The sequence below is a fragment of the Schistocerca serialis genome, chromosome 11 (genome assembly GCF_023864345.2).
Source record: "Schistocerca serialis cubense isolate TAMUIC-IGC-003099 chromosome 11, iqSchSeri2.2, whole genome shotgun sequence".
Classification (NCBI taxonomy): Eukaryota; Metazoa; Arthropoda; class Insecta; order Orthoptera; family Acrididae; genus Schistocerca; species Schistocerca serialis.
The window spans coordinates 3,017,222-3,044,406 of NC_064648.1; positions in this window are offsets into that span (position 1 = coordinate 3,017,222).

Here is a 27,185-nt window from a genome sequence, read left to right on the forward strand (position 1 = left end):
TGGAGGCCGATGTATTGAATCTCGACGCAATTTGAGTGTTCCATCGTCATTACAAGGCCCTGAACGTTACAATTAACTATCATTTTTGCGTCGGATTCGAAAATCTAGACTCACAGGAGAACGACCATAAGGTGCCCGAGGCAGCAATAGACCCTTGGAGACAAGTCGGCTGGAGGACGATGTATTGGATCGCGACGCAATTTGAGTCTTCTATCGTCATTAGGAGGCGCTGAACGTTACAATTCACTATCATTTTTGCGTCGGATTCGAAAATCTAGACTCACAGGAGAAGGACCATGTGGTGCCCGAGGCAGCGCTATCCCCTTGGAGACAAGTAGGCTGGAGGCCGATGTATTGAATCTCGACGCAATTTGAGTGTTCCATCGTCATTAGAAGGCCCTGAACGTTACAATTAACTATCATTTTTGCGTCGGATTCGAAAATCTAGACTCACAGGACAACGACCATAAGGTGCCCGAGGCAGCAATAGACCCTTGGAGACAAGTCGGCTGGAGGCCGATGTATTGAATCTCGACGCAATTTGAGTGTTCCATCGGCATTAGGAGGCCCTGAACGTTATAATTAACTATCATTTTTGCGTCGGATTCGATAATCTAAACTCACAGGAGAACGACCATAAGGTGCCCGAGGCAGCAATAGACCCTTGGAGACAAGTCGGCTGGTAGCCGATGTATTGAATCTCGACGCAATTTGAGTGTTCCATCGTCATTACAAGGCCCTGAACGTTACAATTAACTATCATTTTTGCGTCGGATTCGATAATCTAGACTCACAGGAGAACGACCATAAGGTGCCCGAGGCAGCAATAGACCCTTGGAGACAAGTCGGCTGGAGGACGATGTATTGAATCTCGACGCAATTTGAGTCTTCTATCGTCATTAGGACGCGCTGAACGTTACAATTCACTATCATTTTTGCGTCGGATTCGAAAATCTAGACTCACAGGAGAAGGATCATATTGTGCCCGAGACAGCAATATCCCCTTGGAGACAAGTCGGCTGGAGGACGATGTATTGAATCTCGACGCAATTTGAGTGTCCCATCGTCATTAGGAGGCCCTAAACCTTACAATTAACTATCATTTTTGCGTCGGATTCGATAATCTAGACTCACAGGAGAACGACCATAAGGTGCCCGAGGCAGCAATAGACCCTTGGAGACAAGTCGGCTGGAGGACGATGTATTGGATCGCGACGCAATTTGAGTCTTCTATCGTCATTAGGAGGCGCTGAACGTTACAATTCACTATCATTTTTGCGTCGGCTTCGAAAATCTAGACTCACAGGAGAAGGACCATGTGGTGCCCGAGGCAGCGATATCCCCTTGGAGACAAGTAGGCTGGAGGCTGATGTATTGAATCTCGACGCAATTTGAGTGTTCCATCGTCATTAGAAGGCCCTGATCGTTACAATTAACTATCATTTTTGCGTCGGATTCGAAAATCTAGACTCACAGGAGAACGACCATAAGGTGCCCGAGGCAGCAATAGACCCTTGGAGACAAGTCGGCTGGAGGACGATGTATTGGATCGCGACGCAATTTGAGTCTTCTATAGTCATTAGGAGGCGCTGAACGTTACAATTCACTATCATTTTTGCGTCGGATTCGAAAATCTAGACTCACAGGAGAAGGATCATATTATGCCCGAGACAGCAATATCCCCTTGGATACAAGTCGGCTGGAGGACGATGTATTGAATCTCGACGCAATTTGAGTGTCCCATCGTCATTAGGAGGCCCTAAACCTTACAATTAACTATCATTTTTGCGTCGGATTCGATAATCTAAACTCACAGGGGAACGACCATAAGGTGCCCGAGGCAGCAATAGACCCTTGGAGACAAGTCGGCTGGTGGACGATGTATTGGATCGCGACGCAATTTGAGTCTTCTATCGTCATTAGGAGGCGCTGAACGTTACAATTCACTATCATTTTTGCGTCGGATTCGAAAATGTAGACTCATAGGAGAACGACCATAATGTGCCCGAGGCAGCAATAGACCCTTGGAGACAAGTCGGCTGGAGGACGATGTATTGGATCGCGACGCAATTTAAGTCTTCTATCGTCATTAGGAGGCGCTGAACGTTACAATTCACTATCATTTTTGCGTCGGATTCGAAAATCTATACTCACAGGAGAAGGACCATGTGGTGCCCGAGGCAGCGATATCCCCTTGGAGACAAGTAGGCTGGAGGCCGATGTATTGAATCTCGACGCAATTTGAGTGTTCCATCGTCATTAGAAGACCCTGAATGTTACAATTAACTATCATTTTTGCGTCGGATTCGAAAATCTAGACTCACAGGACAACGACCATAAGGTGCCCGAGGCAGCAATAGACCCTTGGAGACAAGTCTGCTGGAGGCCGATGTATTGAATCTCGACGCAATTTGAGTGTTCCATCGGCATTAGGAGGCCCTGAACGTTATAATTCACTATCATTTTTGCGTCGGATTCGAAAATCGAGACTCACAGGAGAACGACCGTAAGGTGCCCGAGGCAGCAATAGACCCTTGGAAACAAGTCGGCTGGAGGCCGATGTATTGAATCTCGACGCAATTTGAGTGTTCCATCGTCATTAGGAGGCCCTGAACGTTACAATTAACTATCATTGTTGCGTCGGGTTCGACAATCTAGACTCACAGGAGAACGACCATAAGGTGCCCGAGGCAGCAATAGACCCTTGGAGACAAGTCGGCTGGAGGCCGATGTATTGAATCTCGACGCAATTTGAGTGTTCCATCGTCATTACAAGGCCCTGAACGTTACAATTAACTATCATTTTTGCGTCGGATTCGAAAATCTAGACTCACAGGAGAACGACCATAAGGTGCCCGAGGCAGCAATAGACCCTTGGAGACAAGTCGGCTGGAGGACGATGTATTGGATCGCGACGCAATTTGAGTCTTCTATCGTCATTAGGAGGCGCTGAACGTTACAATTCACTATCATTTTTGCGTCGGATTCGAAAATCTATACTCACAGGAGAAGGACCATGTGGTGCCCGAGGCAGCTATATCCCCTTGGAGACAAGTAGGCTGGAGGCCGATGTATTGAATCTCGACGCAATTTGAGTGTTCCATCGTCATTAGAAGGCCCTGAACGTTACAATTAACTATCATTTTTGCGTCGGATTCGAAAATCTAGACTCACAGGACAACGACCATAAGGTGCCCGAGGCAGCTATAGACCCTTGGAGACAAGTCGGCTGGAGGCCGATGTATTGAATCTCGACGCAATTTGAGTGTTCCATCGGCATTAGGAGGCCCTGAACGTTATAATTAACTATCATTTTTGCGTCGGGTTCGAAAATCTAGACTCACAGGAGAACGACCATAAGGTGCCCGAGGCAGCAATAGACCCTTGGAGACAAGTCGGCTGGAGGACGATGTATTGAATCTCGACGCAATTTGAGTGTTCCATCGTCATTAGAAGGCCCTGAACGTTACAATTAACTATCATTTTTGCGTCGGATTCGAAAATCTAGACTCACAGGACAACGACCATAAGGTGCCCGAGGCAGCAATAGACCCTTGGAGACAAGTCGGCTGGAGGCCGATGTATTGAATCTCGACGCAATTTGAGTGTTCCATCGTCATTACAAGGCCCTGAACGTTACAATTAACTATCATTTTTGCGTCGGATTCGAAAATCTAGACTCACAGGACAACGACCATAAGGTGCCCGAGGCAGCAATAGACCCTTGGAGACAAGTCGGCTGGAGGCCGATGTATTGAATCTCGACGCAATTTGAGTGTTCCATCGTCATTAGGAGGCCCTGAACGTTACAATTCACTATCATTTTTGCGTCGGATTCGAAAATCTATACTCACAGGAGAAGGACCATGTGGTGCCCGAGGCAGCTATATCCCCTTGGAGACAAGTAGGCTGGAGGCCGATGTATTGAATCTCGACGCAATTAGAGTGTTCCATCGTCATTAGAAGGCCCTGAACGTTACAATTAACTATCATTTTTGCGTCGGATTCGAAAATCTAGACTCACAGGACAACGACCATAAGGTGCCCGAGGCAGCAATAGACCCTTGGAGACAAGTCGGCTGGAGGCCGATGTATTGAATCTCGACGCAATTTGAGTGTTCCATCGGCATTAGGAGGCCCTGAACGTTATAATTAACTATCATTTTTGCGTCGGGTTCGAAAATCTAGACTCACAGGAGAACGACCATAAGGTGCCCGAGGCAGCAATAGACCCTTGGAGACAAGTCGGCTGGAGTACGATGTATTGAATCTCGACGCAATTTGAGTGTTCCATCGTCATTAGAAGGCCCTGAACGTTACAATTAACTATCATTTTTGCGTCGGATTCGAAAATCTAGACTCACAGGACAACGACCATAAGGTGCCCGAGGCAGCAATAGACCCTTGGAGACAAGTCGGCTGGAGGCCGATGTATTGAATCTCGACGCAATTTGAGTGTTCCATCGTCATTACAAGGCCCTGAACGTTACAATTAACTATCATTTTTGCGTCGGATTCGAAAATCTAGACTCACAGGAGAACGACCATAAGGTGCCCGAGGCAGCAATAGACCCTTGGAGACAAGTCGGCTGGAGGACGATGTATTGGATCGCGACGCAATTTGAGTCTTCTATCGTCATTAGGAGGCGCTGAACGTTACAATTCACTATCATTTTTGCGTCGGATTCGAAAATCTAGACTCACAGGAGAAGGACCATGTGGTGCCCGAGGCAGCGCTATCCCCTTGGAGACAAGTAGGCTGGAGGCCGATGTATTGAATCTCGACGCAATTTGAGTGTTCCATCGTCATTAGAAGGCCCTGAACGTTACAATTAACTATCATTTTTGCGTCGGATTCGAAAATCTAGACTCACAGGACAACGACCATAAGGTGCCCGAGGCAGCAATAGACCCTTGGAGACAAGTCGGCTGGAGGCCGATGTATTGAATCTCGACGCAATTTGAGTGTTCCATCGGCATTAGGAGGCCCTGAACGTTATAATTAACTATCATTTTTGCGTCGGATTCGATAATCTAAACTCACAGGAGAACGACCATAAGGTGCCCGAGGCAGCAATAGACCCTTGGAGACAAGTCGGCTGGTAGCCGATGTATTGAATCTCGACGCAATTTGAGTGTTCCATCGTCATTACAAGGCCCTGAACGTTACAATTAACTATCATTTTTGCGTCGGATTCGATAATCTAGACTCACAGGAGAACGACCATAAGGTGCCCGAGGCAGCAATAGACCCTTGGAGACAAGTCGGCTGGAGGCCGATGTATTGAATCTCGACGCAATTTGAGTCTTCTATCGTCATTAGGACGCGCTGAACGTTACAATTCACTATCATTTTTGCGTCGGATTCGAAAATCTAGACTCACAGGAGAAGGATCATATTGTGCCCGAGACAGCAATATCCCCTTGGAGACAAGTCGGCTGGAGGACGATGTATTGAATCTCGACGCAATTTGAGTGTCCCATCGTCATTAGGAGGCCCTAAACCTTACAATTAACTATCATTTTTGCGTCGGATTCGATAATCTATACTCACAGGAGAACGACCATAAGGTGCCCGAGGCAGCAATAGACCCTTGGAGACAAGTTGGCTGGAGGACGATGTATTGGATCGCGACGCAATTTGAGTCTTCTATCGTCATTAGGAGGCGCTGAACGTTACAATTCACTATCATTTTTGCGTCGGCTTCGAAAATCTAGACTCACAGGAGAAGGACCATGTGGTGCCCGAGGCAGCGATATCCCCTTGGAGACAAGTAGGCTGGAGGCTGATGTATTGAATCTCGACGCAATTTGAGTGTTCCATCGTCATTAGAAGGCCCTGATCGTTACAATTAACTATCATTTTTGCGTCGGATTCGAAAATCTAGACTCACAGGAGAACGACCATAAGGTGCCCGAGGCAGCAATAGACCCTTGGAGACAAGTCGGCTGGAGGACGATGTATTGGATCGCGACGCAATTTGAGTCTTCTATAGTCATTAGGAGGCGCTGAACGTTACAATTCACTATCATTTTTGCGTCGGATTCGAAAATCTAGACTCACAGGAGAAGGATCATATTATGCCCGAGACAGCAATATCCCCTTGGATACAAGTCGGCTGGAGGACGATGTATTGAATCTCGACGCAATTTGAGTGTCCCATCGTCATTAGGAGGCCCTAAACCTTACAATTAACTATCATTTTTGCGTCGGATTCGATAATCTAAACTCACAGGGGAACGACCATAAGGTGCCCGAGGCAGCAATAGACCCTTGGAGACAAGTCGGCTGGTGGACGATGTATTGGATCGCGACGCAATTTGAGTCTTCTATCGTCATTAGGAGGCGCTGAACGTTACAATTCACTATCATTTTTGCGTCGGATTCGAAAATGTAGACTCATAGGAGAACGACCATAATGTGCCCGAGGCAGCAATAGACCCTTGGAGACAAGTCGGCTGGAGGACGATGTATTGGATCGCGACGCAATTTGAGTCTTCTATCGTCATTAGGAGGCGCTGAACGTTACAATTCACTATCATTTTTGCGTCGGATTCGAAAATCTATACTCACAGGAGAAGGACCATGTGGTGCCCGAGGCAGCGATATCCCCTTGGAGACAAGTAGGCTGGAGGCCGATGTATTGAATCTCGACGCAATTTGAGTGTTCCATCGTCATTAGAAGGCCCTGAATGTTACAATTAACTATCATTTTTGCGTCGGATTCGAAAATCTAGACTCACAGGACAACGACCATAAGGTGCCCGAGGCAGCAATAGACCCTTGGAGACAAGTCTGCTGGAGGCCGATGTATTGAATCTCGACGCAATTTGAGTGTTCCATCGGCATTAGGAGGCCCTGAACGTTATAATTCACTATCATTTTTGCGTCGGATTCGAAAATCGAGACTCACAGGAGAACGACCGTAAGGTGCCCGAGGCAGCAATAGACCCTTGGAAACAAGTCGGCTGGAGGCCGATGTATTGAATCTCGACGCAATTTGAGTGTTCCATCGTCATTAGGAGGCCCTGAACGTTACAATTAACTATCATTGTTGCGTCGGGTTCGACAATCTAGACTCACAGGAGAACGACCATAAGGTGCCCGAGGCAGCAATAGACCCTTGGAGACAAGTCGGCTGGAGGACGATGTATTGAATCTCGACGCAATTTGAGTGTTCCATCGTCATTAGAAGGCCCTGAACGTTACAATTAACTATCATTTTTGCGTCGGATTCGAAAATCTAGACTCACAGGACAACGACCATAAGGTGCCCGAGGCAGCAATAGACCCTTGGAGACAAGTCGGCTGGAGGCCGATGTATTGAATCTCGACGCAATTTGAGTGTTCCATCGTCATTACAAGGCCCTGAACGTTACAATTAACTATCATTTTTGCGTCGGATTCGCAAATCTAGACTCACTGGACAACGACCATAAGGTGCCCGAGGCAGCAATAGACCCTTGGAGACAAGTCGGCTGGAGGCCGATGTATTGAATCTCGACGCAATTTGAGTGTTCCATCGGCATTAGGAGGCCCTGAACGTTATAATTAACGATCATTTTTGCGTCGGATTCGATAATCTAAACTCACAGGAGAACGACCATAAGGTGCCCGAGGCAGCAATAGACCCTTGGAGACAAGTCGGCTGGAGGCCGATGTATTGAATCTCGACGCAATTTGAGTGTTCCATCGGCATTAGGAGGCGCTGAACGTTACAATTAACTATCATCTTTGCGTCGGGTTCGAAAATCTAGACTCACAGGAGAACGACCATAAGGTGCCCGAGGCAGCAATAGACCCTTGGAGACAAGTCGGCTGGAGGCCGATGTATTGAATCTCGACGCAATTTGAGTGTTCCATCGGCATTAGGAGGCCCTGAACGTTACAATTAACTATCATTTTTGCGTCGGATTCGAAAATCTAGACTCACAGGAGAACGACGATAAGGTGCCCGAGGCAGCAATAGACCCTTGGAGACAAGTCGGCTGGAGGACGATGTATTGGATCGCGACGCAATTTGAGTCTTATATCGTCATTAGGAGGCGCTGAACGTTACAATTCACTGTCATTTTTGCGTCGGATTCGAAAATCTAGACTCACAGGAGAAGGACCATGTGGTGCCCGAGGCAGCGATATCCCCTTGGAGACAAGTAGGCTGGAGGCCGATGTATTGAATCTCGACGCAATTTGAGTGTCCCATCGTCATTAGGAGGCCCTAAACCTTACAATTAACTATCAATTTTGCGTCGGATTCGATAATCTAAACTCACAGGAGAACGACCATAAGGTGCCCGAGGCAGCAATAGACCCTTGGAGACAAGTCGGCTGGAGGACGATGTATTGGATCGCGACGCAATTTGAGTCTTCTATCGTCATTAGGAGGCGCTGAACGTTACAATTCACTATCATTTTTGCGTCGGATTCGAAAATCTAGACTCACAGGAGAACGACCATAATGTGCCCGAGGCAGCAATAGACCCTTGGAGACAAGTCGGCTGGAGGACGATGTATTGGATCGCGACGCAATTTGAGTCTTCTATCGTCATCAGGAGGCGCTGAACGTTACAATTCACTATCATTTTTGCGTCGGATTCGAAAATCTATACTCACAGGAGAAGGACCATGTGGTGCCCGAGGCAGCGATATCCCCTTGGAGACATGTAGGCTGGAGGCCGATGTATTGAATCTCGACGCAATTTGAGTGTTCCATCGTCATTAGAAGGCCCTGAACGTTACAATTAACTATCATTTTTGCGTCGGATTCGAAAATCTAGACTCACAGGACAACGACCATAAGGTGCCCGAGGCAGCAATAGACCCTTGGAGACAAGTCGGCTGGAGGCCGATGTATTGAATCTCGACGCAATTTGAGTGTTCCATCGGCATTAGGAGGCCCTGAACGTTATAATTAACTATCATTTTTGCGTCGGATTCGAAAATCTAGACTCACAGGAGAACGACCGTAAGGTGCCCGAGGCAGCAATAGACCCTTGGAAACAAGTCGGCTGGAGGCCGATGTATTGAATCTCGACGCAATTTGAGTGTTCCATCGGCATTAGGAGGCCCTGAACGTTATAATTCACTATCATTTTTGCGTCGGATTCGAAAAATCTAGACTCACAGGAGAACGACCGTAAGGTGCCCGAGGCAGCAATAGACCCTTGGAAACAAGTCGGCTGGAGGCCGATGTATTGAATCTCGACGCAATTTGAGTGTTCCATCGTCATTAGGAGGCCCTGAACGTTACAATTAACTATCATTGTTGCGTCGGGTTCGAAAATCTAGACTCACAGGAGAACGACCATAAGGTGCCCGAGGCAGCAATAGACCCTTGGAGACAAGTCGGCTGGAGGGCGATGTATTGGATCGCGACGCAATTTGAGTCTTCTATCGTCATTAGGAGGCGCTGAACGTTACAATTCACTATCATTTTTGCGTCGGATTCGAAAATCTATACTCACAGGAGAAGGACCATGTGGTGCCCGAGGCAGAGATATCCCCTTGGAGACAAGTAGGCTGGAGGCCGATGTATTGAATCTCGACGCAATTTGAGTGTTCCATCGTCATTAGAAGGCCCTGAACGTTACAATTAACTATCATTTTTGCGTCGGATTCGAAAATCTAGACTCACAGGACAACGACCATAAGGTGCCCGAGGCAGCAATAGACCCTTGGAGACAAGTCGGCTGGAGGCCGATGTATTGAATCTCGACGCAATTTGAGTGTTCCATCGGCATTAGGAGGCCCTGAACGTTATAATTAACGATCATTTTTGCGTCGGATTCGATAATCTAAACTCACAGGAGAACGACCATAAGGTGCCCGAGGCAGCAATTTACCCTTGGAGACAAGTCGGCTGGAGGCCGATGTATTGAATCTCGACGCAATTTGAGTGTTCCATCGGCATTAGGAGGCGCTGAACGTTACAATTAACTATCATTTTTGCGTCGGGTTCGAAAATCTAGACTCACAGGAGAACGACCATAAGGTGCCCGAGGCAGCAATAGACCCTTGGAGACAAGTCGGCTGGAGGCCGATGTATTGAATCTCGACGCAATTTGAGTGTTCCATCGGCATTAGGAGGCCCTGAACGTTACAATTAACTATCATTTTTGCGTCGGATTCGAAAATCTAGACTCACAGGAGAACGACCATAAGGTGCCCGAGGCAGCAATAGACCCTTTTAGACAAGTCGGCTGGAGGACGATGTATTGGATCGCGACGCAATTTGAGTCTTCTATCGTCATCAGGAGGCGCTGAACGTTACAATTCACTATCATTTTTGCGTCGGATTCGAAAGTCTAGACTCACAGGAGAAGGATCATATTGTGCCCGAGACAGCAATATCCCCTTGGAGACAAGTCGGCTGGAGGACGATGTATTGAATCTCGACGCAATTTGAGTGTCCCATCGTCATTAGGAGGCCCTAAACCTTACAATTAACTATCATTTTTGCGTCGGATTCGATAATCTAAACTCACAGGAGAACGACCATAAGGTGCCCGAGGCAGCAATAGACCCTTGGAGACAAGTCGGCTGGAGGACGATGTATTGGATCGCGACGCAATTTGAGTCTTCTATCGTCATTAGGAGGCGCTGAACGTTACAATTCACTATCATTTTTGCGTCGGATTCGAAAATCTAGACTCACAGGAGAACGACCATAATGTGCCCGAGGCAGCAATTGACCCTTGGAGACAAGTCGGCTGGAGGACGATGTATTGGATCGCGACGCAATTTGAGTCTTCTATCGTCATCAGGAGGCGCTGAACGTTACAATTCACTATCATTTTTGCGTCGGATTCGAAAATCTATACTCACAGGAGAAGGACCATGTGGTGCCCGAGGCAGCGATATCCCCTTGGAGACAAGTAGGCTGGAGGCCGATGTATTGAATCTCGACGCAATTTGAGTGTTCCATCGTCATTAGAAGGCCCTGAACGTTACAATTAACTATCATTTTTGCGTCGGATTCGAAAATCTAGACTCACAGGACAACGACCATAAGGTGCCCGAGGCAGCAATAGACCCTTGGAGACAAGTCGGCTGGAGGCCGATGTATTGAATCTCGACGCAATTTGAGTGTTCCATCGGCATTAGGAGGCCCTGAACGTTATAATTCACTATCATTTTTGCGTCGGATTCGAAAATCTAGACTCACAGGAGAACGACCGTAAGGTGCCCGAGGCAGCAATAGACCCTTGGAAACAAGTCGGCTGGAGGCCGATGTATTGAATCTCGACGCAATTTGAGTGTTCCATCGTCATTAGGAGGCCCTGAACGTTACAATTAACTATCATTGTTGCGTCGGGTTCGAAAATCTAGACTCACAGGAGAACGACCATAAGGTGCCCGAGGCAGCAATAGACCCTTGGAGACAAGTCGGCTGGAGGACGATGTATTGAATCTCGACGCAATTTGAGTGTTCCATCGTCATTGGAAGGCCCTGAACGTTACAATTAACTATCATTTTTGCGTCGGATTCGAAAATCTAGACTCACATGACAACGACCATAAGGTGCCCGAGGCAGCAATAGACCCTTGGAGACAAGTCGGCTGGAGGCCGATGTATTGAATCTCGACGCAATTTGAGTGTTCCATCGTCATTACAAGGCCCTGAACGTTACAATTACCTATCATTTTTGCGTCGGATTCGAAAATCTAGACTCACAGGAGAACGACCATAAGGTGCCCGAGGCAGCAATAGACCCTTGGAGACAAGTCGGCTGGAGGACGATGTATTGGATCGCGACGCAATTTGAGTCTTCTATCGTCATTAGGAGGCGCTGAACGTTACAATTCACTATCATTTTTGCGTCGGATTCGAAAATCTATACTCACAGGAGAAGGACCATGTGGTGCCCGAGGCAGCGATATCCCCTTGGAGACAAGTAGGCTGGAGGCCGATGTATTGAATCTCGACGCAATTTGAGTGTTCCATCGTCATTAGAAGGCCCTGAACGTTACAATGAACTATCATTTTTGCGTCGGATTCGAAAATCTAGACTCACAGGACAACGACTATAAGGTGCCCGAGGCAGCAATAGACCCTTGGAGACAAGTCGGCTGGAGGCCGATGTATTGAATCTCGACGCAATTTGAGTGTTCCATCGTCATTAGGAGGCCCTGAACGTTACAATTAACTATCATTGTTGCGTCGGGTTCGAAAATCTAGACTCACAGGAGAACGACCATATGGTGCCCGAGGCAGCAATAGACCCTTGGAGACAAGTCGGCTGGAGGACGATGTATTGAATCTCGACGCAATTTGAGTGTTCCATCGTCATTAGAAGGCCCTGAACGTTACAATTAACTATCATTTTAGCGTCGGATTCGAAAATCTAGACTCACAGGACGACGACCATAAGGTGCCCGAGGCAGCAATAGACCCTTGGAGACAAGTAGGCTGGAGGCCGATGTATTGAATCTCGACGCAATTTGAGTGTTCCATCGTCATTAGAAGGCCCTGAACGTTACAATTAACTATCATTTTTGCGTCGGATTCGAAAATCTAGACTCACAGGAGAACGACCATAAGGTGCCCGAGGCAGCAATAGACCCTTGGAGACAAGTCGGCTGGAGGCCCATGTATTGAATCTCGACGCAATTTGAGTGTTCCATCGGCATTAGGAGGCCCTGAACGTTATAATTAACGATCATTTTTGCGTCGGATTCGATAATCTAAACTCACAGGAGAACGACCATTAGGTGCCCGAGGCAGCAATAGACCCTTGGAGACAAGTCGGCTGGAGGCCGATGTATTGAATATCGACGCAATTTGAGTGTTCCATCGGCATTAGGAGGCGCTGAACGTTACAATTAACTATCATTTTTGCGTCGGGTTCGAAAATCTAGACTCACAGGAGAACGACCATAAGGTGCCCGAGGCAGCAATAGACCCTTGGACACAAGTCGGCTGGAGGCCGATGTATTGAATCTCGACGCTATTTGAGTGTTCCATCGGCATTAGGAGGCCCTGAACGTTACAATTAACTATCATTTTTGCGTCGGATTCGAAAATCTAGACTCACAGGAGAACGACCATAAGGTGCCCGAGGCAGCAATACCCCCTTGGAGACAAGTCGGCTGGAGGACGATGTATTGGATCGCGACGCAATTTGAGTCTTCTATCGTCATTAGGAGGCGCTGAACGTTACAATTCACTATCATTTTTGCGTCGGATTCGAAAATCTAGACTCACAGGAGAAGGACCATGTGGTGCCCGAGGCAGCGATATCCCCTTGGAGACAAGTAGGCTGGAGGCCGATGTATTGAATCTCGACGCAATTTGAGTGTTCCATCGGCATTAGGAGGCCCTGAACGTTATAATTAACTATCATTTTTGCGTCGGATTCGATAATCTAAACTCACAGGAGAACGACCATAAGGTGCCCGAGGCAGCAATAGACCCTTGGAGACAAGTCGGCTGGAGGACGATGTATTGGATCGCGACGCAATTTGAGTCTTCTATCGTCATTAGGAGGCGCTGAACGTTACAATTCACTATCATTTTTGCGTCGGATTCGAAAATCTAGACTCACAGGAGAACGACCATAATGTGCCCGAGGCAGCAATAGACCCTTGGAGACAAGTCGGCTGGAGGACGATGTATTGGATCGCGACGCAATTTGAGTCTTCTATCGTCATTAGGAGGCGCTGAACGTTACAATTCACTATCATTTTTGCGTCGGATTCGAAAATCTATACTCACAGGAGAAGGACCATGTGGTGCCCGAGGCAGCGATATCCCCTTGGAGACAAGTAGGCTGGAGGCCGATGTATTGAATCTCGACGCAATTTGAGTGTTCCATCGTCATTAGAAGGCCCTGAACGTTACAATTAACTATCATTTTTGCGTCGGATTCGAAAATCTAGACTCACAGGACAACGACCATAAGGTGCCCGAGGCAGCAATAGACCCTTGGAGACAAGTCGGCTGGAGGCCGATGTATTGAATCTCGACGCAATTTGAGTGTTCCATCGGCATTAGGAGGCCCTGAACCTTATAATTCACTATCATTTTTGCGTCGGATTCGAAAATCTAGACTCACAGGAGAACGACCGTAAGGTGCCCGAGGCAGCAATAGACCCTTGGAAACAAGTCGGCTGGAGGCCGATGTATTGAATCTCGACGCAATTTGAGTGTTCCATCGTCATTAGGAGGCCCTGAACGTTACAATTAATTATCATTGTTGCGTCGGGTTCGAAAATCTAGACTCACAGGAGAACGACCATAAGGTGCCCGAGGCAGCAATAGACCCTTGGAGACAAGTCGGCTGGAGGACGATGTATTGAATGTCGACGCAATTTGAGTGTTCCATCGTCATTAGAAGGCCCTGAACGTTACAATTAACTATCATTTTTGCGTCGGATTCGAAAATCTAGACTCACAGGACAACGACCATAAGGTGCCCGAGGCAGCAATAGACCCTTGGAGACAAGTCGGCTGGAGACCGATGTATTGAATCTCGACACAATTTGAGTGTTCCATCGTCATTACAAGGCCCTGAACGTTACAATTAACTATCATTTTTGCGTCGGCTTCGAAAATCTAGACTCACAGGAGAACGACCATAAGGTGCCCGAGGCAGCAATAGACCCTTGGAGACAAGTCGGCTGGAGGACGATGTATTGGATCGCGACGCAATTTGAGTCTTCTATCGTCATTAGGAGGCGCTGAACGTTACAATTCACTATCATTTTTGCGTCGGATTCGAAAATCTATACTCACAGGAGAAGGACCATGTGGTGCCCGAGGCAGCGATATCCCCTTGGAGACAAGTAGGCTGGAGGCCGATGTATTGAATCTCGACGCAATTTGAGTAATCCATCGTCATTAGAAGGCCCTGAACGTTACAATTAACTATCATTTTTGCGTCGGATTCGAAAATCTAGACTCACAGGACAACGACCATAAGGTGCCCGAGGCAGCAATAGACCCTTGGAGACAAGTCGGCTGGAGGCCGATGTATTGAATCTCGACGCAATTTGAGTGTTCCATCGGCATTAGGAGGCCCTGAACGTTATAATTAACGATCATTTTTGCGTCGGATTCGATAATCTAAACTCACAGGAGAACGACCATAAGGTGCCCGAGGCAGCAATAGACCCTTGGAGACAAGTCGGCTGGAGGACGATGTATTGAATCTCGACGGAATTTGAGTGTTCCATCGGCATTAGGAGGCGCTGAACGTTACAATTAACTATCATTTTTGCGTCGGGTTCGAAAATCTAGACTCACAGGAGAACGACCATAAGGTGCCCGAGGCAGCAATAGACCCTTGGAGACAAGTCGGCTGGAGGCCGATGTATTGAATCTCGACGCAATTTGAGTCTTCTATCGTCATTAGGAGGCGCTGAACGTTACAATTCACTATCATTTTTGCGTCGGATTCGAAAATCTAGACTCACAGGAGAAGGACCATGTGGTGCCCGAGGCAGCGATATCCCCTTGGAGACATGTAGGCTGGAGGCCGATGTATTGAATCTCGACGCAATTTGAGTGTTCCATCGGCATTAGGAGGCCCTGAACGTTATAATTAACTATCATTTTTGCGTCGGATTCGATAATCTAAACTCACAGGAGAACGACCATAAGGTGCCCGAGGCAGCAATAGACCCTTGGAGACAAGTCGGCTGGAGGCCGATGTATTGAATCTCGACGCAATTTGAGTGTTCCATCGGCATTAGGAGGCCCTGAACGTTACAATTAACTATCATTTTTCGTCGGGTTCGAAAATCTAGACTCACAGGAGAACGACCATAAGGTGCCCGAGGCAGCAATAGACCCTTGGAGACAAGTCGGCTGGAGGCCGATGTATTGAATCTCGACGCAATTTGAGTGTTCCATCGTCATTACAAGGCCCTGAACGTTACAATTAACTATCATTTTTGCGTCGGATTCGAAAATCTAGACTCACAGGAGAACGACCATAAGGTGCCCGAGGCAGCAATAGACCCTTGGAGACAAGTCGGCTGGAGGCCGATGTATTGAATCTCGACGCAATTTGAGTGTTCCATCGGCATTAGGAGGCCCTGAACGTTACAATTAACTATCATTTTAGCGTCGGGTTCGAAAATCTAGACTCACAGGAGAACGACCATAAGGTGCCCGAGGCAGCAATAGACCCTTGGAGACAAGTCGGCTGGAGGACGATGTATTGAATCTCGACGCAATTTGAGAGTTCCATCGTCATTAGGCGGCCCTGAACGTTACAATTAACTATCATTTTTGCGTCGGATTCGAAAATCTAGAATTACAAGAGAACGACCATAAAGTGCCCGAGGCAGCATTAGATCCTTGGAGACAAGTCGGCTGGAGGACGATGTATTGTATCTCGACGCAATTTGAGTGTTCCATCGTCATTACAAGGCCCTGAACGTTACAATTAAATATCATTTTTGCGTCGGATTCGAAAATCTAGACTCACAGGAGAACGACCATAAGGTGCCCGATGCAGCAATAGACCCTTGGAGACAAGTCGGCTGGAGGACGATGTATTGGATCGCGACGCAATTTGAGTCTTCTATCGTCATTAGGAGGCGCTGAACGTTACAATTCACTATCATTTTTGCGTCGGATTCGAAAATCTAGACTCACAGGAGAAGGACCATGTGGTGCCCGAGGCAGCGATATCCCCTTGGAGACAAGTAGGCTGGAGGCCGATGTATTGAATCTCGACGCAATTTGAGTGTTCCATCGGCATTAGGAGGCCCTGAACGTTATAATTAACTATCATTTTTGCGTCGGATTCGATAATCTAAACTCACAGGAGAACGACCATAAGGTGCCCGAGGCAGCAATAGACCCTTGGAGACAAGTCGGCTGGAGGCCGATGTATTTAATCTCGACGCAATTTGAGTGTTCCATCGGCATTAGGAGGCCCCGAACGTTACAATTAACTATCATTTTTGCGTCGGGTGCGAAAATCTAGACTCACAGGAGAACGACCATAAGGTGCCCGAGGCAGCAATAGACCCTTGGAGACAAGTCGGCTGGAGGCCGATGTATTAAATCTCGACGCAATTTGAGTGTTCCATCGTCATTACAAGGCCCTGAACGTTACAAATAACTATCATTTTTGCGTCGGATTTGAAAATCTAGACTCACAGGAGAACGACCATAAGGTGCCCGAGGCAGCAATAGACCCTTGGAGACAAGTCGGCTGGAGGCCGATGTATTGAATCTCGACGCAATTTGAGTGTTCCATCGGCATTAGGAGGCCCTGAACGTTACAATTAACTATCATTTTTGCGTCGGGTTCGAAAATCTAGACTCACAGGAGAACGACCATAAGGTGCCCGAGGCAGCAATAGACCCTTGGAGACAAGTCGGCTGGAGGCCGATGTATTGAACCTCGACGCAATTTGAGTGTTCCATCGTCATTACAAGGCCCTGAACGTTACAATTAACTATCATTTTTGCGTCGGATTCGAAAATCTAGACTCACAGGAGAACGACCATAAGGTGCCCGATGCAGCAATAGACCCTTGGAGACAAGTCGGCTGGAGGACGATGTATTGGATCGCGACGCAATTTGAGTCTTCTATCGTCATTAGGAGGCGCTGAACGTTACAAGTCACTATCATTTTTGCGTCGGATTCGAAAATCTAGACTCACAGGAGAAGGACCATGTGGTGCCCGAGGCAGCGATATCCCCTTGGAGACAAGTAGGCTGGAGGCCGATGTATTGAATCTCGACGCAATTTGAGTGTTCCATCGGCATTAGGAGGCCCTGAACGTTACAATTAACTATCATTTTTGCGTCGGGTTCGAAAATCTAGACTCACAGGAGAACGACCATAAGGTGCCCGAGGCAGCAATAGACCCTTGGAGACAAGTCGGCTGGAGGCCGATGTATTGAATCTCGACGCAATTTGAGTGTTCCATCGTCATTACAAGGCCCTGAACGTTACAATTAACTATCATTTTTGCGTCGGATTTGAAAATCTAGACTCACAGGAGAACGACCATAAGGTGCCCGAGGCAGCAATAGACCCTTGGAGACAAGTCGGCTGGAGGCCGATGTATTGAATCTCGACGCAATTTGAGTGTTCCATCGGCATTAGGAGGCCCTGAACGTTACAATTAACTATCATTTTTGCGTCGGGTTCGAAAATCTAGACTCACAGGAGAACGACCATAAGGTGCCCGAGGCAGCAATAGACCCTTGGAGACAAGTCGGCTGGAGGACGACGTATTGAATCTCGACGCAATTTGAGTGTTCCATCGTCATTAGAAGGCCCTGAACGTTACAATTAACTATCATTTTTGCGTCGGATTCGAAAATCTAGACTCACAGGACAACGACTATAAGGTGCCCGAGGCAGCAATAGACCCTTGGAGACAAGTCGGCTGGAGGCCGATGTATTGAATCTCGACGCAATTTGAGTGTTCCATCGTCATTACAAGGCCCTGAACGTTACAATTAACTATCATTTTTGCGTCGGATTCGAAAATCTAGACTCACAGGAGAACAACCATAAGGTGCCCGAGGCAGCAATAGACCCTTGGAGACAAGTCGGCTGGAGGACGATGTATTGGATCGCGACGCAATTTGAGTCTTCTATCGTCATTAGGAGGCGCTGAACGTTACAATTCACTATCATTTTTGCGTCGGATTCGAAAATCTAGACTCACAGGAAAAGGACCATGTGGTGCCCGAGGCAGTGATATCCCCTTGGAGACAAGTAGGCTGGAGGCCGATGTATTGAATCTCGACGCAATTTGAGTGTTCCATCGTCATTACAAGGCCCTGAACGTTACAATTAACTATCATTTTTGCGTCGGATTCGAAAATCTAGACTCACAGGACAACGACCATAAGGTGCCCGAGGCAGCAATAGACCCTTGGAGACAAGTCGGCTGGAGGCCGATGTATTGAATCTCGACGCAATTTGAGTGTTCCATCGGCATTAGGAGGCCCTGAACGTTATAATTAACTATCATTTTGGCGTCGGATTCGATAATCTAAATTCACAGGAGAACGACCATAAGGTGCCCGAGGCAGCAATAGACCCTTGGAGACAAGTCGGCTGGAGGCCGATGTATTGAATCTCGACGCAATTTGAGTGTTCCATCGTCATTACAAGGACCTGAACGTTACAATTAACTATCATTTTTGCGTCGGATTCGAAAATCTAGACTCACAGGAGAACGACCATAAGGTGCCCGAGGCAGCAATAGACCCTTGGAGATAAGTCGGCTGGAGGACGATGTATTGAATCTCGACGCAATTTGAGTGTTCCATCGTCATTAGAAGGCCCTGAACGTTACAATTAACTATCATTTTTGCGTCGGATTCGAAAATCTAGACTCACAGGACAACGACCATAAGGTGCCCGAGGCAGCAATAGACCCTTGGAGACAAGTCGGCTGGAGGCCGATGTATTGAATTGAGTGTTCCATCGTCATTAGAAGGCCCTGAACGTTACAATTAACTATCATTTTTGCGTCGAATTCGAAAATCTATACTCACAGGACAACGACCATAAGGTGCCCGAGGCAGCAATAGACCCTTGGAGACAAGTCGGCTGGAGGCCGATGTATTGAATCTCGACATATTTTGAGTGTTCCATCGGCATTAGGAGGCCCTGAACGTTATAATTAACTATCATTTTTGCGTCGGATTCGATAATCTAAACTCACAGGAGAACGACCATAAGGTGCCCGAGGCAGCAATAGACCCTTGGAGACAAGTCGGCTGGAGGCCGATGTATTGAATCTCGACGCAATTTGAGTGTTCCATCGTCATTACAAGGCCCTGAACGTTAGAATTAACTATCATTTTTCCGTCGGATTCGAAAATCTAGACTCACAGGAGAACGACCATAAGGTGCCCGATGCAGCAATAGACCCTTGGAGACAAGTCGGCTGGAGGCCGATGTATTGAATCTCGACGCAATTTGAGTGTTCCATCGGCATTAGGAGGCCCTGAACGTTACAATTAACTATCATTTTTGCGTCGGGTTCGAAAATCTAGACTCACAGGAGAACGACCATAAGGTGCCCGAGGCAGCAATTGACCCTTGGAGACAAGTCGGCTGGAGGACGATGTATTGTATCTCGACGCAATTTGAGTGTTCCATCGTCATTAGAAGGCCCTGAACGTTACAATTAACTATCATTTTTGCGTCGGATTCGAAAATCTAGACTCACAGGAGAACGACCATAAGGTGCCCGAGGCAGCAATAGACCCTTGGAGACAAGTCGGCTGGAGGACGATGTATTGGATCGCGACGCAATTTGAGTCTTCTATCGTCATTAGGAGGCGCTGAACGTTACAATTCACTATCATTTTTGCGTCGGATTCGAAAATCTAGACTCACAGGAGAAGGATCATATTGTGCCCGAGACAGCAATATCCCCTTGGAGACAAGTCGGCTGGAGGACGATGTATTGAATCTCGACGCAATTTGAGTGTTCCATCGTCATTAGGAGGCCCTAAACCTTACAATTAACTATCATTTTTGCGTCGGATTCGATAATCTAAACTCACAGGAGAACGACCATAAGGTGCCCGAGGCAGCAATAGACCCTTGGAGACAAGTCGGCTGGAGGACGATGTATTGGATCGCGACGCAATTTGAGTCTTCTATCGTCATTAGGAGGCGCTGAACGTTACAATTCACTATCATTTTTGCGTCGGATTCGAAAATCTAGACTCACAGGAGAAGGACCATGTGGTGCCCGAGGCAGCGATATCCCCTTGGAGACAAGTAGGCTGGAGGCCGATGTATTGAATCTCGACGCAATTTGAGTGTTCCATCGTCATTAGAAGGCCCTGAACGTTACAATTAACTATCATTTTTGCGTCGGATTCGAAAATCTAGACTCACAGGACAACGACCATAAGGTGCCCGAGGCAGCAATAGACCCTTGGAGACAAGTCGGCTGGATGCCGATGTATTGAATCTAGACATAATTTGAGTGTTCCATCGGCATTAGGAGGCCCTGAACGTTATAATTAACTATCATTTTTGCGTCGGATTCGATAATCTAAACTCACAGGAGAACGACCATAAGGTGCCCGAGGCAGCAATAGACCCTTGGAGACAAGTCGGCTGGAGGCCGATGTATTGAATCTCGACGCAATTTGAGGGTTCCATCGTCATTACAAGGCCCTGAACGTTACAATTAACTATCATTTTTCCGTCGGATTCGAAAATCTAGACTCACAGGAGAACGACCATAAGGTGCCCGAGGCAGCAATAGACCCTTGGAGACAAGTCGGCTGGAGGCCGATGTATTGAATCTCGACGCAATTTGAGTGTTCCATCGGCATTAGGAGGCCCTGAACGTTACAATTAACTATCATTTTTGCGTCGGGTTCGAAAATCTAGACTCACAGGAGAACGACCATAAGGTGCCCGCGGCAGCAATAGACCCTTGGAGACAAGTCGGCTGGAGGCCGATGTATTGAATCTCGACGCAATTTGAGTGTTCCATCGGCATTAGGAGGCCCTGAACGTTACAATTAACTATCATTTTAGCGTCGGGTTCGAAAATCTAGACTCACAGGAGAACGACCATAAGGTGCCCGAGGCAGCAATAGACCCTTGGAGACAAGTCGGCTGGAGGACGATGTATTGAATCTCGACGCAATTTGAGAGTTCCATCGTCATTAGGCGGCCCTGAACGTTACAATTAACTATCAATTTTGCGTCGGATTCGAAAATCTAGAATTACAAGAGAACGACCATAAAGTGCCCGAGGCAGCATTAGATCCTTGGAGACAAGTCGGCTGGAGGACGATGTATTGTATCTCGACGCAATTTGAGTGTTCCATCGTCATTAGATGGCCCTGAACGTTACAATTAACTATCATTTTTGCGTCGGATTCGAAAATCTAGACTCACAGGAGAACGACCATAAGGTGCCCGAGGCAGCAATGGACCCTTGGAGACAAGTCGGCTGGAGGACGATGTATTGGATCGCGACGCAATTTGAGTCTTCTATCGTCATTAGGAGGCGCTGAACGTTACAATTCACTATCATTTTTGCGTCGGATTCGAAAATCTAGACTCACAGGAGAAGGATCATATTGTGCCCGAGACAGCAATATCCCCTTGGAGACAAGTCGGCTGGAGGACGATGTATTGAATCTCGACGCAATTTGAGTGTCCCATCGTCATTAGGAGGCCCTAAACCTTACAATTAACTATCATTTTTGCGTCGGATTCGATAATCTAAACTCACAGGAGAACGACCATAAGGTGCCCGAGGCAGCAATAGACCCTTGGAGACAAGTCGGCTGGAGGACGATGTATTGGATCGCGACGCAATTTGAGTCTTCTATCGTCATTAGGAGGCGCTGAACGTTACAATTCACTATCATTTTTGCGTCGGATTCGAAAATCTAGACTCACAGGAGAACGACCATAATGTGCCCTAGGCAGCAATAGACCCTTGGAGACAAGTCGGCTGGAGGACGATGTATTGGATCGCGACGCAATTTGAGTCTTCTATCGTCATTAGGAGGCGCTGAACGTTACAATTCACTATCATTTTTTCGTCGGATTCGAAAATCTAGACTCACAGGAGAAGGACCATGTGTTGCCCGAGGCAGCGATATCCCCTTGGAGACAAGTAGGCTGCAGGCCGATGTATTGAATCTCGACGCAAATTGAGTGTTCCATCGGCATTAGGAGGCCCTGAACGTTATAATTAACTATCATTTTTGCGTCGGATTCGATAATCTAAACTCACAGGAGAACGACCATAAGGTGCCCGAGGCAGCAATAGACCCTTGGAGACAAGTCGGCTGGAGGCCGATGTATTGAATCTCGACGCAATTTGAGTGTTCCATCGTCATTACAAGGCACTGAACGTTACAATTAACTATCATTTTTGCGTCGGATTCGAAAATCTAGACTCACAGGAGAACGACCATAAGGTGCCCGAGGCAGCAATAGACCCTTGGAGACAAGTCGGCTGGAGGACGATGTATTGGATCGCGACGCAATTTGAGTCTTCTATCGTCATTAGGAGGCGCTGAACGTTACAATTCACTATCATTTTTGCGTCGGATTCGAAAATCTATACTCACAGGAGAAGGATCATATTGTGCCCGAGACAGCAATATCCCCTTGGAGACAAGTCGGCTGGAGGACGATGTATTGAATCTCGACGCAATTTGAGTGTCCCATCGTCATTAGGAGGCCCTAAACCTTACAATTAACTATCATTTTTGCGTCGGATTCGATAATCTAAACTCACAGGAGAACGACCATAAGGTGCCCGAGACAGCAATAGACCCTTGGAGACAAGTCGGCTGGAGGACGATGTATTGGATCGCGACGCAATTTGAGTCTTCTATCGTCATTAGGAGGCGCTGAACGTTACAATTCACTATCATTTTTGCGTCGGATTCGAAAATCTAGACTCACAGGAGAAGGACCATGTGGTGCCCGAGGCAGCGATATCCCCTTGGAGACAAGTAGGCTGGAGGCCGATGTATTGAATCTCGACGCAATTTGAGTGTTCCATCGGCATTAGGAGGCCCTGAACGTTATAATTAACTATCATTTTTGCGTCGGATTCGATAATCTAAACTCACAGGAGAACGACCATAAGGTGCCCGAGGCAGCAATAGACCCTTGGAGACAAGTCGGCTGGAGGCCGATGTATTTAATCTCGACGCAATTTGAGTGTTCCATCGGCATTAGGAGGCCCCGAACGTTACAATTAACTATCATTTTTGCGTCGGGTTCGAAAATCTAGACTCACAGGAGAACGACCATAAGGTGCCCGAGGCAGCAATAGACCCTTGGAGACAAGTCGGCTGGAGGCCGATGTATTGAATCTCGACGCAATTTGAGTGTTCCATCGTCATTACAAGGCCCTGAACGTTACAATTAACTATCATTTTTGCGTCGGATTTGAAAATCTAGACTCACAGGAGAACGACCATAAGGTGCCCGAGGCAGCAATAGACCCTTGGAGACTAGTCGGCTGGAGGCCGATGTATTGAATCTCGACGCAATTTGCGTGTTCCATCGGCATTAGGAGGCCCTGAACGTTACAATTAACTATCATTTTTGCGTCGGGTTCGAAAATCTAGACTCACAGGAGAACGACCATAAGGTGCCCGAGGCAGCAATAGACCCTTGGAGACAAGTCGGCTGGAGGACGACGTATTGAATCTCGACGCAATTTGAGTGTTCCATCGTCATTAGAAGGCCCTGAACGTTACAATTAACTATCATTTTTGCGTCGGATTCGAAATTCTAGACTCACAGGACAACGACTATAAGGTGCCCGAGGCAGCAATAGACCCTTGGAGACAAGTCGGCTGGAGGCCGATGTATTGAATCTCGACGCAATTTGAGTGTTCCATCGTCATTACAAGGCCCTGAACGTTACAATTAACTATCATTTTTGCGTCGGATTCGAAAATCTAGACTCACAGGAGAACGACCATAAGGTGCCCGATGCAGCAATAGACCCTTGGAGACAAGTCGGCTGGAGGACGATGTATTGGATCGCGACGCAATTTGAGTCTTCTATCGTCATTAGGAGGCGCTGAACGTTACAATTCACTATCATTTTTGCGTCGGATTCGAAAATCTAGACTCACAGGAGAAGGACCATGTGGTGCCCGAGGCAGCGATATCCCCTTGGAGACAAGTAGGCTGGAGGCCGATGTATTGAATCTCGACGCAATTTGAGTGTTCCATCGGCATTAGGAGGCCCTGAACGTTACAATTAACTATCATTTTTGCGACGGGTTCGAAAATCTAGACTCACAGGAGAACGACCATAAGGTGCCCGAGGCAGCAATAGACCCTTGGAGACAAGTCGGCTGGAGGCCGATGTATTGAATCTCGACGCAATTTGAGTGTCCCATCGTCATTACAAGGCCCTGAACGTTACAATTAACTATCATTTTTGCGTCGGATTTGAAAATCTAGACTCACAGGAGAACGACCATAAGGTGCCCGAGGCAGCAATAGACCCTTGGAGACAAGTCGGCTGGAGGCCGATGTATTGAATCTCGACGCAATTTGAGTGTTCCATCGGCATTAGGAGGCCCTGAACGTTACAATTAACTATCATTTTTGCGTCGGGTTCGAAAATCTAGACTCACAGGAGAACGACCATAAGGTGCCCGAGGCAGCAATAGACCCTTGGAGACAAGTCGGCTGGAGGACGACGTATTGAATCTCGACGCAATTTGAGTGTTCCATCGTCATTAGAAGGCCCTGAACGTTACAATTAACTATCATTTTTGCGTCGGATTCGAAAATCTAGACTCACAGGACAACGACTATAAGGTGCCCGAGGCAGCAATAGACCCTTGGAGACAAGTCGGCTGGAGGACGATGTATTGGATCGCGACGCAATTTGAGTCTTCTATCGTCTTTAGGAGGCGCTGAACGTTACAATTCACTATCATTTTTGCGTCGGATTCGAAAATCTAGACTCACAGGAAAAGGACCATGTGGTGCCCGAGGCAGTGATATCCCCTTGGAGACAAGTAGGCTGGAGGCCGATGTATTGAATCTCGACGCAATTTGAGTGTTCCATCGTCATTACAAGGCCCTGAACGTTACAATTAACTATCATTTTTGCGTCGGATTCGAAAATCTAGACTCACAGGACAACGACCATAAGGTGCCCGAGGCAGCAATAGACCCTTGGAGACAAGTCGGCTGGAGGCCGATGTATTGAATCTCGACGCAATTTGAGTGTTCCATCGGCATTAGGAGGCCCTGAACGTTATAATTAACTATCGTTTTGGCGTCGGATTCGATAATCTAAACTCACAGGAGAACGACCATAAGGTGCCCGAGGCAGCAATAGACCCTTGGAGACAAGTCGGCTGGAGGCCGATGTATTGAATCTCGACGCAATTTGAGTGTTCCATCGTCATTACAAGGACCTGAACGTTACAATTAACTATCATTTTTGCGTCGGATTCGAAAATCTAGACTCACAGGAGAACGACCATAAGGTGCCCGAGGCAGCAATAGACCCTTGGAGATAAGTCGGCTGGAGGACGATGTATTGAATCTCGACGCAATTTGAGTGTTCCATCGTCATTAGAAGGCCCTGAACGTTACAATTAACTATCATTTTTGCGTCGGATTCGAAAATCTAGACTCACAGGACAACGACCATAAGGTGCCCGAGGCAGCAATAGACCCTTGGAGACAAGTCGGCTGGAGGCCGATGTATTGAATTGAGTGTTCCATCGTCATTAGAAGGCATTGAACGTTACAATTAACTATCATTTTTGCGTCGAATTCGAAAATCTAGACTCACAGGACAACGACCATAAGGTGCCCGAGGCAGCAATAGACCCTTGGAGACAAGTCGGCTGGAGGCCGATGTATTGAATCTCGACATAATTTGAGTGTTCCATCGGCATTAGGAGGCCCTGAACGTTATAATTAACTATCATTTTTGCGTCGGATTCGATAATCTAAACTCACAGGAGAACGACCATAAGGTGCCCGAGGCAGCAATAGACCCTTGGAGACAAGTCGGCTGGAGGCCGATGTATTGAATCTCGACGCAATTTGAGTGTTCCATCGTCATTACAAGGCCCTGAACGTTAGAATTAACTATCATTTTTCCGTCGGATTCGAAAATCTAGACTCACAGGAGAACGACCATAAGGTGCCCGAGGCAGCAATAGACCCTTGGAGACGAGTCGGCTGGAGGCCGATGTATTGAATCTCGACGCAATTTGAGTGTTCCATCGCCATTAGGAGGCCCTGAACGTTACAATTAACTATCACTTTTGCGTCGGGTTCGAAAATCTAGACTCACAGGAGAACGACCATAAGGTGCCCGAGGCAGCAATTGACCCTTGGAGACAAGTCGGCTGGAGGACGATGTATTGTATCTCGACGCAATTTGAGTGTTCCATCGTCATTAGAAGGCCCTGAACGTTACAATTAACTATCATTTTTGCGTAGGATTCGAAAATCTAGACTCACAGGAGAACGACCATAAGGTGCCCGAGGCAGCAATAGACCCTTGGAGACAAGTCGGCTGGAGGACGATGTATTGGATCGCGACGCAATTTGAGTCTTCTATCGTCATTAGGAGGCGCTGAACGTTACAATTCACTATCATTTTTGCGTCGGATTCGAAAATCTAGACTCACAGGAGAAGGATCATATTGTGCCCGAGACAGCAATATCCCCTTGGAGACAAGTCGGCTGGAGGACG